Genomic DNA, 12,294 nt, shown 5'->3' on the forward strand with positions numbered 1-12,294 from the left:
GTGTGTGTGAATTTTTCCTTGTGTTTTTGAGACGTTGAGAGTTGGTATCATTGAATCACTAAAAATAATATGTACAGTGGTTGTATGATAGCTTCTATAAAAGACTTCCATAAAACTAGGTATTCCTTTCATGCTATTGTCATATGACAACCTACTCTGCTAGTGTAGTGGTCTTTTATACTATTTATATGTTTATATATATGTAATGGGTAATACACTTTTATTTGGATAACTTAGCTTAAATTTGGCCTTACAATAAACCGCTACTTCCCAAGCACACTACTAGTTACCCAAACTATCCAAAACATGGAGCTTTGTAGGAAGCCTATGCCACTCGAGTGCAAGTATAGGTTGATTTAAAAACTAAGGGGGGTAGAAACGGAGTGGTTTAAAAGCTACTAAGGTGGGATGGAAGTCACTCTCTTAAACTCTACACAACACATGGCTTTGATGAAGGGAGAAGCGAGTGCCGTGCTGAGTGGTTAAGCCCCTTCTTCTTGGCTGCTGCCAATCAAGGGTACCTCTGCCAAGATGCCACCCACAAGCTTGGGAAGCCCAGCTTCTCACGCATCCGTGCAGTTTCTGAACTCAGTCCTGTCGCAGAGGGGACCAAGCGCCCTCCCCTACGAAGAGAGCCTAAAGCGCACCATCAGATCGCATCTGGTGAGCTTGCTAGAAGAGTTTCCCAGCCTGCAGGTCAAGACAGAGACCTTCACACACAACGATGGCAAGGCTTCCAACCTCCTGCAAGTGGATGGCACCATCCCCATGTACTACCTCGAGGTAATGTACAACATCCCTGTCACCTTCTGGCTTTTGGAAACTTACCCCAAAAAACCGCCTCGTGTCTTTGTCACCCCCACCCGTGACATGATCATTAAAAGACCCCATCGCCATGTCGATGCATCTGGTTTGGTCTCTGCCCCCTATCTGCACACTTGGGTCTTCCCCCGTTCTAATCTTGTAGAGCTTGTCCGTAGTCTTAGCCTCATTTTTGGACAGGACCCACCTCTTTATTCCAAGCCCCCTAACTCATTTCAGAGCATCAACCCTCCTTATGGTCATGGTGCAGGAGTCATGATGGCTCACCCAGCACCACCACCATCATCATCAGCTTCATCACTTGGCCGTGGGCCACTGTCGCAGCAGCATCCTAATATCAATCCTGTGCATGGTGTTGGAGCCTACCCTCCATCGTTCACCATGTCACAGAATCCTGGCCCATCATCCACCATGTCGCAGTTTGCAGGCCCACCATCCACCTTGTCACAGCACCATCCTTACCCACCTTACCGACATCCTCCGTCTTCAAATCAACCGTCTGGTAGGACGGATTCGCCTTCTGATGTTTTCAGATGGAATGCGATCAATGCCCTTGTAGAGCGTCTTCAACGTGATGTAGCAGAGACTAGAAATGCCAAAGAGATGGACATGGACAAGCTTGTAAACACTCAAGGACAGCTTAGGCAAAGAGAAGAACTTTGTAAGAAGGGCCTCCAAGAGCTACAGCAGGAGAAGGAGGCTCTTGAGCAGCAGCTACAGACTATTCTTACGAACACAGATGTACTAGATACATGGTTGAAGGTCAACAGAAAGAGTGACATGGATGTTGACATTGATGATGCTTTTGAGCCTTGTGATGCTCTTTCAAAGCAACTACTAGAGTGTACGTCATCAGATTTGGCCATCGAGGATGTATTATATAGTTTGGATAAAGCTGCCCAGGAAGGGGCTGTACCTGTGGATGCCTATTTGAAACATGTAAGGACACTTTCCAGGGAACAGTTCTTCCATAGGGCAATTGCTGTGAAGGTGAGAGCCGCTCAAGCACAATCACAAGTTGCTGCTATTGCAGGCCGGGCTAGCCCTTATACTTTGTAGATTGCTTTTACATGGCAATGCTGTTCATGCCAGGTAGTGCTTTTCTTCCTTGAAGCGGCAGCAAAGTTTTTATGTATTGGAAGTAAGCCTTTTCATTTTGTCGTGCTGGATGTAACAGTGTGTAAATTTTGGTATAAAAACCTTCTCTAAAACATTAAGCTATATAATAATAACACTGGTGTTTCTTAGGGTGGAAGTCACAATGCACGCCCTTAATTGCTCATCTATATTTCTTCTGTTAATTAATTGAGCTTGTCAAGGCTGGCTTATTCCTAGACTTTAATTTGAAGCTCTAAGAACCCTACTAGAACTTAGGGTAGCAAAATCGTTAATTAATCCCTCTAAAGGCTTAAATAGAGGGCCGAGGCACAGCCACCACTCCGCCTTAGCTTGGATCTGTAACCTTGGGCTGTAAGACTTAGCTTACATTAATAGTATATTATCCTCTTACAAAAAAGAATTTGGGATTTGAAGCTTCAAAGTTTACAACAAGATGCCCATCTGCTTTGCTACATATCCATTTGTGACATGAAAAAGAAGCATTGCTTTTTATAATCAATACTCCACCTCCCTTTTTGCACAAGACTAACGTTAATAATTTTAGGCTATGTATATACTTTCCTCTCTCCCTTGAAAATATTAATTAAATTTTGTGGCCTTTATCTGCCTATTTATACCTTGGTATGTTCCATGTGCTTTTGAAAGCGAGTCAACCTTTTTTTCAACGATATGGCAAGGATTATGGTATATAGCTTTTGTGCTGTTGTATTTTTGGAACTGTTCTATTGAATTATAATATAGCTCTTGTTGTAATGTATTTTTGGAATCTAGATAGACACCCAATGGTAAAGATGTATATTGGGGCAAATGTTGGTCTCACTTGCCAGTATGGGCATCCATAACTTGGGCTGGATTTAGGGCTATTTTTGAGAGCAATTTTTGCCCCTAGGTGGAGTTGTGACATGCATGAGTGCTGTTACATGCGGAAGCTTTATGGAACCTTCTACTTGATTAGCAGGGATCATTCACAAACTAAAAATATGCAAGAGAGAGATGGAGTGGAGAGAGAGAGAGAGAGAGAACAATACACAAGATCTGAAGGCCCCCACCCATAGGTGTATTTGCTTTATTGCTCTATGCGTGAATAGATTGACTTACATGGATGTGTTTGTATTGACCAAAATGAAGTGCAGATTGTAGGAAAACACATAGGTGTGAACATGGTCTTATAAGGGGCACTTTTTATCTTCTATATTGAAGGTTTTTTTTCCCTGACCACCTAGTGTGAAACAACATTTTATTATTATGCCCTGTACTTGTGGTTGTGTACACATAACCTTATCATTTTAATAAATTCAGCATCGTTTGCATTCCCACCTCTCTGTGTGTGTGCTGTTTTTGCCCCCATTTCCTGCACAGTAGGGTAAAGCCTAACCCAACAACGATATTAGAGCGAAAGGTTGGACTTGCCTTGTCTGAGTCTTGCGTTTTTTTTAATGTACATACTTGTGATCGTGTGCCTGTCCATACATCCTTGCGAGCCTTATACCTATCCGCAAAGTCGTGCTATGTCAGCATTTCGTATGACTGCCGATGTGTAGTCGCATCATGTTAGTTGCTACTGTTGTACAGGTCGCCATTGCCTTGTCATCAACGCTGTATAGTCTGGACAATACCGGTCCGGATGGTCCGTATTGTCGCGTCATCACTATTGTACATGCTTTTGTACTGGTACATGCACTTGTAGCTGTACCCTTTTGTACGGCTTGTACCTACCTATATCTGCTGAACCTTCACATTTTAGCATTTGGGGGAGTTTTGGCAAAATCAAAGCAAACTCATTAAATTGGTAACAAATAACTCATTACCCTACACCATTTTGTTATTTGCAAGGGGATTTGTTGGTATTTTGGAAAAGGTGTGCATTACAAGCCAAGTATTTGGCTTTCTGTCAGTAAGCACACACATTGCAAGTGATTTTTGCATTTGGGCATTTGCAAATGGCTCATAATCCAGGGGAGGTGTTTGGGGTTTTGGCACGGGAGGATGAGCTCGATGGGAGTAATTACTTCTTGTGGAGCTTCATGATTAAGAATGTGCTGTTGGCCAAGGGCCTATGGGGTTTTGTGCACGGGAAATGGCACCCGTCCAGACATTGGGCCTGCCACACCTCAACAAGGTGAAGGGCAAGGTGTTGAGTAGGTTGAAGCTCAACCTGCAAGGGGTTTTGTGCACGGGAAATGGCACCTGTCCAGACATTGGGCCTGCCACACCTCACCTCAGGTCCTCAACAAGGTGAAGGGCAAGGTGTTGAGCAGGTTGAAGCTCAACCTGCAACACCCTCACAGGAGCAAAGACGATGGGATGCAAGAGATGCACTCTTATTTGCTTTGTCGGTCATGCAAGATGTCAAAGCATACATGTGACACTTTGGAAGCCATGTATCGGGGCAACCCCAGGGCAGTCAGCAAAAGCCACCACTTCCCAAACTTAACCCAAGACGAGAAAGCCACAAAGGGCATCGCGGGTGGGGACACTTAAATCCAACACAACGGAGACAATATCAACGCGAAAAGCGATGTATCTTGTGCCATAGTGTGAGGCGTCCCACCAAGCAATGCCCCAAGAAACACACTCCTTCCACCTTGGCCTCTACCTAGGCACCTATTGTCAAGTCCGACCAAGTAGAGTCTCCCTGCTAGAGTGAGTTATTAGTACCCTCATATACAGATTGCTTGACCTTACTCCGTCAGGAACTACCCCAAGCTTGAAGCTCAACAGGAAGGGACTTCATGCAGCTCCGTAAGTGTCATGGCACATTAGCAAAACACCCCATGGTCGTCTTATTTGATTGCCACAATACCGAGGATGTTATTTTCTAACAGCTTGCTCAACAAGTTAGTTTGGATTTGATACCAATAGACAAAACAATCAGCGGATTCAGCGATAATAAGAGTCTACAAGTTAAGTGCATTGCCCAAAATGCTTTTCTCAATGGTATTCCTTCAAGTGGAGTTTAAAGACAATTTTTTAGTCACACCATTAATTGGTGCAGACATTATCGATGTAGTTTAGAATAACCATGTGAATGAGATTTCTCATGATTACGCACAAATGTTGGCTTAGGATACAAGACTAGATGAGGCTCAAGGTGGATCAAATGAGATAATCACCATCATTAGAGCATGATTAGTGAGCTAGTGAGATTAGAGTTAATGACACACTAATCAAGAATAATGTAGAGACAAAACAATAGAGTAATCCCACACACTTTTTCATTAGAACGAGCCATTTAAATAGGCTTGAGATTACAAGACAAATGACATCATTGATGAACTAGAAGTACCTCCACATTCTCCTCCATGAATCTAGGCCCATGTGGACTCAAAGTTAATGTGATGGTGTGCATTGAATGCTCTAGAATCCTCTCCATATCCACTTGTGTAGGCACCTTCTTCTTGTGATTTTATGAGCTTTTACATGAGTAAGTCATATATGTCCCCTTTAACCTTAACGTATGGGCAATGCTAGATGGTCATGTGTGAAATCCAAAAGAAGCTTACGAAGCTTCAGGGATTGTCAAAATACGCAGCGGAGATGATAACAAAATCTGAGACCACAAGAGCAAGTAGAGTGCAGAAAATAGACAGCACAAGAGAAGGAGAGAGATAGGCGTGTAACTCTTCTCTATACACAAGATCCCGCAGTGAAAACAAGATACAATGAGTGGGGGGCCATGGGGCCATTCTATATGGCCCCATGAGTGCAGTCGGCCAGTAGAAGGGCAGCCGACAGCATGCTGAAGTCACCCGACCAGGATTTACTCCAGTCGGCCAGCATGCATACACGTGTGAAGTCGGCCTGCTCCAGTCGGCCAGCAGCCATCAGTCGGCCAGCACTTGGACCATCCTGCCAGCACAAGGCAGCCTCCCACACCATGGAAAAATGGGAAAAAATACGGGGAGTGAGGAAAAATGAGAAAACACCTATACAGGGCGGGCACACCCACAATAGAGGCCCTGGTGTCTGAAAAAGACAGGAGATGACTTCTAACACCCCCTCTCAGCTCCTGGTTGTGAAATCAACCCTAGGGAGCTGGAGTGCCGCCTGAGCGTAGCCTGAGGTAGAGACTTCGTGAAGAGGTCCGCCGCATTGTCCTCCGTCGAACAATAAAGTAGCAAGAGGTCACCAGCCAAGATCTTCTCACGTACAAAGTGATACTGTATCTCTATGTGCTTGGTCCGGGCATGGAAGACCGGGTTCCAAGCAATAGCTATACAACTCTGGTTATCACACTGGATGACTGTGGGCTCCCTCTGTGGAAACCCAATCTCGCCTAGCAGCCTCCGCAGCCACACAACCTCGCAAGCAGCACCACAAGCAGCTCGGTACTCTGCCTCTGTTGAAGATAGGGCAATAGTTGGCTGCCTCTTACTGCTCCTGAGCCGAGGGTAAAAGTGTAACCTAAAGTAGATCTCCTCGCGTCTTGATCTCCTCCCCAATCTGAGTCACTCCAACCTTGGAGTCTGACTCCATCCCCTCGTGTGTAAAAGAGTCCTAGATCCTTCGTACTCTGCAGATCCCGCAAGATCCGCAGTCTTGCGTCCCAATGAGACTTCAATGACGTTTGCATAAAAGAGCTCAACAGCCCCACGGACAAGCTCAAGTCCAATATGGTGTTCAGCAACCAGATCAATGAACCAACCAACTTCCGATACTGCGAGGCATCAACTGGCTCACAAGGATCATTAACTGTTAACTTTGTGTTTGGGTCCATCGGCGAAGTAATAGGCTTGCAGTTCTCCATCCCAAAGGCCTCAAGCAACTCATGAACATACTGCTTGTTGAGAGACAAAAAAAACCCCCTCTGGGTCTGCCAGATCTCCAATCCCAAAAAGAAGTGGAGTAAGCCTAGGTCGGTCATCTCAAACTCCTTTGACAAGGCAGCCTACGTCACGCCAATGTGCTCCACATGACCGCCGGTGAGAATGAGATCATCCACATAAAGGATGATAATCATAACCATGCCGCGTTCCCGAAAGAGATACAGGTTGGGATCTGCAACCGATCTTTGAAAACCAGTCCGAACAAAGAAGGAATCAATCTTCTGATTCCAAGCCCTGGGAGCCTGCTTAAGACCATACAAGGCCTTATGTAACTTGTAAACCATCCCTTTTGATCTTGGAACAACAAAGCTTGGAGGTTGCTCAACATACACCTCCTCCTGCAGGTCACCATTAAGGAACGCAGATTTTACATCCATTTGATACACTGACCACCTCTGAGAAGAAGCAAGAGCAAGATGGTCCGAATCGTGGTCATTCGTGCTGTCGGTGCAAAGGTATCCTCGTAGTCGATGCCTGGCCGCTGAGCATAACCTTTAGCCGTAAGTCTGGCTTTGTGTTTGTCCACCGACCCATATGACGCATATTTGGTCTTAAAGACCCATTTGACACCAATGACTGACCGTTTTGATGGCCTCGGTACCAACTCCCATGTTTTGTTCTTCTCGATGTCATCAAGTTCCACCTGCGTGGCTTTCCTCCAAGTATCCTGTGAAAGGGCTTCCTTAACGGAAGTGGGCTCCTGGTCCCGCATAATACGAAACATCAAAGCATAGTTTACTTGAAGAAGCTCTGTTGTATTGCTTTTGTCGCGGACTTTGTGCGATCTTCGAGGGCCGTCCTCTGTGGTTCACTCGAAGGATAACTCCGTGACACCTGACCCCCGAAGGGTGTCCAACAACCACCTCGGTACTCGAACAGATCGTGGAGCCTCCTGCCGTTGCGGGGGCTCTACTCCAGCTGCGGGCTCAACCTCCTGTACTGACTGAGGTGGATCAACTGGAACAATGGTCTGGGAATCATCATCAGACTCCTTTGGATCTCCAAGAAGTGGCGGCTCCTCGACAGTGGATACTGGAACATGCTCATCAAAGACCACATCCCGGCTGACAACAATCTCATTCCTATATGGATCATACAATCTGTATCCCTTGGAAAGAGAATTATACCCCACAAATATAAGCTTGTGGGATTTGGAGTCAAGCTTCCCCCTCTGCTTCTTCAGAATATGTACATACGTATCACTCCCAAAAACACGGAAGTGCGAGACATCAGGTTTCCTGCGAAAGTATGCCTCAAACGGAGTCATATTAGGTACTGAAGTCGTTGGAGAACCGGTTGAGGGTGTGGACAGCCGTTGCCACAGCCTCTCCCCAAAGTGGATGAGGAAGATCACGATACTCTAGCATGGTCCTTGCCATCTCCACCACAGTCTTATTTTTGCGTTCTACAACTCCATTCTCTGAAGGCGATCCTGCATTGGCCAGTTCCCTTTTGATGCCATGATCTGCACAAAATTTGAGAAATACATTCGAGGAGAATTCACTCCCTTTGTCAGCCCTGAGAGTCTTTACTTGCAATCCAGACTCTTTTTCCACCATCACGTGCCAATCCTTGAATCGTGCAAAAGCTTGGTCCTTCTGTGAAAGAGAGAGATCCTCCCACTGATGGTGTCTGCTGAGGTCCACACAAGTCAGTGTGAATCAACTCCAATGGTTTTGAAGCCCGCCTAGAAGCTTGCTTCGGAAAGGATTCCCTATGTTGCTTACCACGTATGCAAGAACTCCAACGTCCTTGCCTGCTGCCAACATTGGGCAAGCCAATCACCATCTGGTCTCGGAAAGCTCGCCGCAGTGCATCCACATTTAAGTGGCCAAAACGAAAGTGCCACATATCTCCGACCTAAGAACCTGTCAATGAGGAGAGTGCAGAGAGCTTGTAGGTACCATTCTCCACACCGCCTTCCCAAACAACCTGGCCAGTCTCATGGTCCTGTAGAGCAACTGAATGCTCCTCAAATTCCACCCGAAAGCCAGTCTTGCATACTTCATGCACTGACAGAAGATGAAAACCAAGAGTAGGGACATAAAGAACACGGGAGGCATGCTTGCCTCCCTTGCCGTCGGGAATAATCTCCATCCGGTCCTCATTGTGAATCGGAATGGTGAGTTGTCGCCAATGAAAATGCGACCTGACTGCCGTTTCAGATCCAGAAAGAAGTCACGGGACGGAGTCATGTGCCTAGAAGCACCACTGTCAAGAATCCATTCTCGGGTATCCTTTGCGGTGAAGCCAACTGCCTCCTCGCTCGAAGACGATGAAGCATCGGAGTCCATCATCTCTAAGTGCACAAATGCAGGAGTCTTTGCAGCTGAGGCTGAAGAATCAGCACTCTTCCTAGTCCGCTTAGGACACTTCCTCCAATAGTGGCCTTTCTCGCCACAATCATTGCAGGACCGCTCGGCCTTCAGTTTCTCTCGTTCTGTATCAGGCTTTTCTCAGAAGACTTCTCCGATGAAGCCTTCACTTTGCCCTTATTGTTATTCCTGCCTTTCGGCCGTTGGCCAATTAAGGCCTCCGAACCTCCGCTGTGAGGAGGGTTTGTGAAACGTTCCTCCTGGTCCAAGACCATGGGCACAAGCTCCTCCCAGGTAATGGTGCTGAGCCTGCCACTAGTAATCAAAGAGGAGTAGAAAGCGGAATATTGAGCAGGCAAGTGGGACAGCAACGTAATGGCCATATCTTCTGATGATATCTCCTTCCCAGCCTGGAGGACTTCTTGCTGAAGGGCCTGCAGCTTGTTAATGTGCTCCCGCATCGTCGACGACTTTGCAGGGTTCATACTTCCAAGGAAATCCTTTTCATGGGCGATACCCTGTTATAAAGAGAAGCCAAGTGCTGCCATATGCCTTTGGCCAGCGTCATATGCTTTACGTGATTGATTACTTGTGGTGTGCAGATGAGGAAGATAAATGATCGAACCGTGGCGTTGACACGATCCCACATCTGTGCTTGTGCCTGTGCCTCGCGGTCCTTCTTCATTGACAGTAACTCCCCTTCCTCTGCTTCCGGCCGTGGAACCCTGATAACGATGAAATCAGCAAGGTCATATGACTCCAGCACAGACTCCATCATCACCTTCCAGATGCCGTAATTGTTCCCGTCCAACTGACGGTCCACTGGGAACGTGGGGAGAGTTGGGATCTTCACATGCTTCTCAGCCATCTCTAACAAATTTGCCATCGCGGGGATGTAACTGAAAAGGGTGGGTAGGTGGGAAAAAAAACTTTAAACCCGCAAGTGGCTGTCCAGCAACTTAGCCCGCCTTCCTCTTGCTACTTCTCTTCCCGAACAGTCCCTAACAGTCCACCAATCAGCAACATAACAATCCCCCTCTTGCTCAGAAAACTCCCAAGATCTTTCAAGAGCCTAGGGCTCTGATACCATGTCAAAATACGCAGCGGAGATGATAACAAAATCTGAGACCACAAGAGCAAGTAGAGTGCAGAAAATAGACAGCACAAGAGAAGGAGAGAGATAGGCGTGTAACTCTTCTCTATACACAAGATCCCGCAATGAAAACAAGATACAATGAGTGGGGGGCCATGGGGCCATTTTATATGGCCCCATGAGTGCAGTCGGCCAGTAGAAGGGCAACCGACAGCATGCTGAAGTCACCCGACCAAGATTTACTCCAGTCAGCCAGCATGCATACACGTGTGAAGTCGGCCTGCTCCAGTCGGCCAGCAGCCATCAGTCGGCCAGCACTTGGACCATCCTGCCAGCACGAGGCAGCCTCCCGCACCATGGAAAAATGGGAAAAAATACGGGGAGTGAGGAAAAATGAGAAAACACCTATACAGGGCGGGCACACCCACAACAAAGGCCCTGGTGTCTGATAAAGATAGGATATGACTTCTAACAGGGATGAGTAGCTATATTTCGAAATAGTGAGTTTTAACATGGTGGGAGCAATGACCTCAGGCTACTCAAAAAGCCCAAACTTTATGAATAAAAGGTTAGCCTCCTCAGAGACCTTCTCTTAATGTTGCTCTTCTTCTACTTGAGTTTCGAGGTACGCCTTTTGTGCCTTTCTCTTGAAAAAACAATCCTTCTCAAGATGATTATCTTTACCACAAAATCCACAAGACTTTGCCTTTGTCCTTAAATCAATGAACCTCTTCTTGTTGAAGTTCTTGTTGGTGGAAAACTTGTTCTTGCTGTAGCAAGCCCCTGCATAGATCCCAATCTTTTCTTGCTTCTTCTTGTACTCCTCAAGAAGGGCAGCTTCAATGCTCTCTAGGGTAGGATTCGGAAGGTTCATTAGATTTGAGACTAAGTACGCATACTCAACATAGTTGTCAAGTACGAAAAGTTCCATTCAGTACGGTATGTTCAAATACGATCTCGGAACGCAGTGCAAAATTTTGAAAATAAAAATACGATGGAGGTACGGTCCATTTCAAAAATACTTAAAAATATAAATAATAAATATATATTGTTATACACACATACACATAGATGCAAAACTTAGAGAAGTTACAACTTACCCAAAACATAGAAATTTAGGAAGAGGGAGAGAGAGGGAGAGGCTGAAGAAGAGGGAGGGAGAGGCTTGAGGAAGAGGGAGATGCTTGAGAGAGCCTAAAGGGAAGAGAGGCTTGAGCCTTGAAGGAAAGCTCGGGGGAGAGGATGTAGGATGCATGATGCATCATGCACATTGCAAGCAAAGGGCCAAAGGCTTAAGCCTCAAATAGTCCCCAAAATGCCCAAGAAACGGCGAGAAAAATGGTCGAAAACGGGAAAAAAACACAAAAAAAACGGTCAAAAAAATAGAAAAAAACGATCGAAAAAAACGGTCACCTGGATTCGACCAAACCGGAACCGAACCGCTTGAATTGAACGGAACCATTCGTATCGAACTCGATCGCTTGGGCGGTGCGCGAACCGGGTGTCACTATGCTCCTCAACAGGCATGCTTTTCAACAAAATAGCAATAGCATCTTCATTTTTAACTCGTGCTCCAATAATTGCTAGTTGAGACACCAAGCTTTTCATATTATTGAGGTGAGCGGGGAAAGTGTCAAAAGCTTTCATTTTCGATTTGAAGAATTGGATTTTAAGACTTATTTTTTAATGCTTTCCTTTTGCCCCAAAGAGTGTATATAAGGCTACCCATGCTTTTGCGGAACTCCTTGCATGTGAGATCTTATGGATGTAATTATCACTAACACCCAAAGCAATTATGACAAATGCTTTCTAGGTTTCTTCTCTTTCCCATTTACATGGACCCATAAACTCTTCCTCATGAGTTGAAATTTAACCTTGACATGCACGGTGTGGAACCCTTGCCCATTGAATTTTTCAATGTGGAATGATGATGTGACCATAATACCACTTGAGACTCTCAAGGGTAGGGTTTAATTTTACAAAAGTTAGTTATGCAATGACAATGTGAGTAATGCTTAATCACACTCAAATCCCTTAATCTTTCCCTTAATAAACATGTGAAAAATGTCGGAATACGCAACAGATATGAGACAAACTGCTGAGAGCACACCGTAGCAAG

General features: G+C 45.7%; 1 pseudogene across 1 annotated transcript; it reads left to right on the plus strand.

The window, feature by feature from the left end:
• Positions 1–409: 409 nt before the first annotated feature.
• Positions 410–2,069, plus strand: LOC147621272 (protein ELC-like pseudogene; annotated as a pseudogene). The gene has a single exon (XR_015269790.1). The product of XR_015269790.1 is annotated as a protein ELC-like pseudogene (transcript).
• The last annotated feature ends 10,225 nt before the right edge of the window (positions 2,070–12,294 follow it).

Source organism: Cibotium barometz, chromosome 30 (genome assembly GCF_041138505.1).
Source record: "Cibotium barometz isolate CiBa-2024 chromosome 30, ASM4113850v1, whole genome shotgun sequence".
In the NCBI taxonomy this organism is placed as follows: domain Eukaryota; kingdom Viridiplantae; phylum Streptophyta; class Polypodiopsida; order Cyatheales; family Cibotiaceae; genus Cibotium; species Cibotium barometz.